At 51.9% G+C, this 4,688-nt stretch overlaps 1 protein-coding gene across 1 annotated transcript in view; it reads right to left on the reverse strand.

Moving 5' to 3' along the window:
- The window catches only part of DHRSX (dehydrogenase/reductase X-linked), a 116,862-nt gene that overhangs the window by 96,315 nt on the left and 15,859 nt on the right, over positions 1-4,688 (reverse strand). The window lies entirely within an intron of this gene.

Below are 4,688 nucleotides of genomic sequence, written 5' to 3' on the forward strand. Positions count from 1 at the left end.
ACAGCACCAGACACAGGCGTGTGGAGCTGCAACCCCCTGCCCTTGAGTGGGCTCTTGACGGCTTCTCTCTTTGCCCCGGTGCTGAACGGGGTCATCCGATCCGTTCCCACTCACTCAACCTACCAACTGAGGAGGCATTTCCTCCGGCCAGAGGCCCAAGGAGCACACGTTTGTTTCATGTTTTCCTTTCCGGTGGTGACAGGGGCGTGGGGATCCTGGCGGCTGAGCACATCGGTCAGGGGTTGGCGGAGAGGCAAGAATCACATGGGCATAAAAATGTGGGTGGAGGCGGATAGAACAGAGAGACACATTTCTTTTTTTTTTTTTAATTTTTTAATGTTTTATTTATTTCTAGGAGAGAGAGAGAGAGAGACAGCGTGAGCAGGGGAGGGTCAGAGAGAGAGGGAGTCACAGACTGAAACAGGCTCCAGGCTCCGAGCCGGCAGTCAGCACAGAGCCCGACGCGGGGCTCGAACCCACGAACCGCGAGATCGTGACCTGAGCGAAAGTCGGACGCTTAACCGACTGAGACACCCAGGCGCCCCTGGAAATACACATTTCTAAGAAAGGGGGTAACAGCCAGGGGAGAGAGAGAGACAGAGACAGAATCCCAAGCAGGCTCCGCGCTCAGTGCAGAGCCCGACTTTGGGGTCGAACTCAAGAACCGTGAGATCATGAGCTGAGCCGAAATCAAGAGTCGGATGCTTAGCCGACTGAGCCCCCTGGCGTCCCTAACGCATCGGGGGTCTGAGCTGTGAAAAGGATCACGGGATGCTCCCGCTATGGACAGGGTCACCCAGGCGGCTCAGTCCGTGGGCCATGCCACTCTTAATCTCAGGGCTGTGAGTTCAAGTCCCTGGTGGAGCCTAGTTAAAAAAAATAATTAAGGGGCACCAGGAGGGCTCAGTCACTTGAGCGTCCAACTTCGGCTCAGGTCATGACCTCACAGCTCTTGAGTTCGAGCTCCGCGTTGAATAACAACTTAATTTTCCTCCATTACTCTTCCCAGGTTATTTGTTCATTTAAAGTTTTATATTTTTTCTTAAGAAAGTTCTAGTAATTAACATTTTCTCAGGAAACTGTCCTAATTTAAATGCAAATTTAAAAATTTATTAACAGGGGACCCTGGGTGGCTCAGCAGGTTAAGCGTCCGGCTTTGGCTCAGGTCATGATCTCACGGTCCGTGGGTTCGAGCCCCGCGTCGGGCTCTGTGCTGACAGCTCAGGGCCTGGAGCTGCTTCGGATTCTGTGTCTCCACCCCCTCCCCTCCGTCCCTCCCGTATTCGTGCTCTGTCTCTCAAAAATAAATAAATATTAAAATAATTTAAAATAACAAGTAAATTAAAAACATTTCTTTAATTAAAGACTCTGACTCGGAGCCTGGAGCCCACTTCCGATTCTGTGTCTCCCTCTCTCTGCCCGTCCACCGCTCACGATCTGTCCCTCTCTGTTTCAAAAATATATAAATATTTAAAAATCTTTAAAAAAGACTATGAGATTTGGGGTTAAAACACTGAATGAGGTTGCTCTGCTGTCTTATTAGGTCAATGCGGGGTACGATTTCCGAACGTGCCTGAGCGCCCAGCCCCAAGAGGAAGGGGTACCCGATGGGGGTGGTGCTGTGGGGGAGAAGCTTGGGAGACCCCCCCTGCCCCCACACTGGCATCAGAAACCGGGGACCCAGGCAGATTTTCAGCCCCTTAGAGGGAGGCGCTAACCCGGAAACTCCCTGCAGGGGTGAGTCAGGGCAGCGTTCCCTCGGAAGAGGATTAGAGCTGCCCTCTGCGGAACACAGGCATGGGCGTGAGGCTCCGGGCACCCTGAGCTCTGCCCGGGAGCGGCCGGTCCCACGGGGCGGGGCTGGCTCCTCCCCCCCCCGCTTCTCAGCCAGGTCCATCCCCTGCCGGCCAGGTGTGCTCCCTGGAGCGGAACCATCTTGAAACTCGCAATGAGAGGCGATGACCAAGCAATTCTTTTCGGAGGCGTTTCTGTGTGCTGTTTGCCTCCGTGCATGCATGAGCTCCTTTCTGAAATCCCGAGCAATTTGTAAACATCAAACAGCCACCGAGGCGTGAACTGGGTGGCCCGGTGAAAGAGTGCATGAAGTGACACAGAAGTTCTACGCTCCCGGAAAAGACGGAAAGCGAGGGCCGGCGACCAGCAGGTGGGACTGGTCACGTTGGCTGCCTCCGTCGGCGGGCAGCTCGCTACTCTCACTCAGGCGTGGCATGAGTGCATGTGATCGGGGAAAGGTCATCGTGATCGGCTGGGTGTGGAAACTGGACTCTACGGCATCACGAAGAGTTTTTCCTGCATTGACTGAGCACATCCTGAATAACAGAATTTGACCAGGATGGACCTTGGGCACCGACTCCGTGAGTCTGCCGTCTGCTCGTCCTTCCTCTGCGGGGGCTAAGCTTTCCACGCACCACACATCCCACAGATAATGTCCCACCGGTAACGTTGCAAAGGGACAGAGTCGCTTCTGTCTCTTTGGATTGTATCCTATGCACCAGATTTCAAGAATCTGCAAGACTCAACCTAACTTCCATCTGTGTGTGTGTGTGTGTGTGTGTGTGTGTGTGTGTGTTTTAACGATGGTGAGTCTAAACCGAGGTCAGCAAACTACGAGCCTGGGGCCAAATCTGATGATCCCCTTGATGTAAAAAGGAAATGCCAAAATATTGGAACAATGCCTATGCCTGTAGCTTTAAATATTGGCAATGACCACTTTATTGCTATGAAGGCAGACAGGATCAGGGAGAGACACACTAAACCAAATATCTGTTATCTGGCCCATCACAGAAAGAATATACTGACCCTTGGACTCAACCTTGGATGGCTGTTCATGAAGAATTACGAAGAAAGATCCTCCACGAACATAGTGTTTTCAAACAATAAGAACTGAGATCTTGTGAGCACGTGAGAAACTGACTGATTGATGTATCTGCAGCAATATTAACGTGCTCGAGTTAAATCCAAGTTCGGTTTTCAATTCTTTAGCAGGTAATTGATTACCGTCTCGGCGTTAACGGACGCGGGATTAGCAGATTTGAAACTGAGTAGACGCAGGTCTTTTATTTAATAGGACATCTGTGTTCAAGCGGCCGATGATGGTATTTCATTGAGTGGTCTTGTATCCAACTGTCATGGAAAATGAAAAACTGCCCCTCTCAGAAAGCAGGGGACTGTGCCCTGAAAGACAGTGGAAGCAGGGAAGATTCCAGACTCGGATGGACTGACTGAGAGGGTCCACTGTGGCCCCCAGTGAAAGTTGAAACGCAGACGTCAGAAGCTGTGTGGAAAGGAAGGCGTGGGAGGGTGGGGCACAAGTTGGGGCTCACGCAGTCTCCCTCAAGGAAAGAACGTTGCTGCAGGCACGGACGTTCCTGGTGCTCAGCAAACATCACCTGAATGAGGAGGTGACAATAGTCAGGGTCCCAGTCCTTGCGTGCATGGGTGCCACATGCTTGCTCACATGCTGTCACTGCATGTGAACATACTCCTCAGTCACCTGGAGTCATATTCAGTCATACTCGGTAGAACATACTCTTCAGTCAACTGGAGTTCAGCGTGACCTCCCATAAAGGAACCCGACTCAACCTCATCATCACCTAACTCAGCTAGACCTCATCACCTCCTAACCCGACGCAACCTCATCATCACCTAACTCAGCTAGACCTCATCACCACCTGCCCAACTAGACCTCATCACCTCCTAACCCGACTCAACCTCATCATCACCTAACTCAGCTAGACCTCATCACCGCCTGCCCAACTAGACCTCATCACCTCCTAACCCGACTCAACCTCATCATCACCTAACTCAGCTAGACCTCATCACCGCCTGCCCAACTAGACCTCATCACCTCCTAACCCGACTCAACCTCATCATCACCTAACTCAGCTAGACCTCATCACCGCCTGCCCAACTAGACCTCATCACCTCCTAACCCGACTCAAACTCATCATCACCTAACTCAGCGAGACCTCATCACCGCCTGCCCAACTAGACCTCATCATCACCTAACTCAGCTAGACCTCATCACCACCTACCCGACTAAACCTCATCACCTCCTAACCCAACTAGACCTCATCACCACGTAAGCCAATGAGTCCTCATCATAACCCAACAAACTACACTTTATCATAATCTAACCACCTTGATGTCATCATCACCTAAACCACCACAGTGCAGCAAACGGCACTGGAATGGAATGGTTTTTGTTTCATTGCAACACTGCCCAGTTTCACAAGGAATTAAGAAGATGAAAAAGTCAAGTGCACTGGAGAAGCCACAAGGGGCACAGACAATGAGTGCTGGATGCCAGCCTCTGTCTTTTCTCGGACCACAGGGTCCCTCCCTGTCCTGTTCCACCACTGTTCTTCTGACACTGGCCCAGATCCAGCAGGCCCTCAGAGGGGACGTATGGCTCCTTATGTTCAAGACCCGACGTCACTGTGATCAAGTCATCCCATGTGGTTGCAGACACGCCAGGCACGGCACGGTCTCAGAGAGAGCCACGTCTCTCTGCTCACATGCCCTGTTCCCCCATGTGCTCAGGTCCTGGGAGACACAAACACATCGTGCGGCTGCTAAAATTGAAGAACGGCTCCAGAAATGCACACTCAGATGGGCCCTCTCTCTCTGCAAGACTGCCCCCCCCCACCCACCCCAAACACACACCA

The sequence above is a fragment of the Crocuta crocuta genome, unplaced genomic scaffold (assembly GCF_008692635.1).
Source record: "Crocuta crocuta isolate KB4526 unplaced genomic scaffold, BGI_CrCroc_1.0 scaffold221, whole genome shotgun sequence".
Classification (NCBI taxonomy): Eukaryota; Metazoa; Chordata; class Mammalia; order Carnivora; family Hyaenidae; genus Crocuta; species Crocuta crocuta.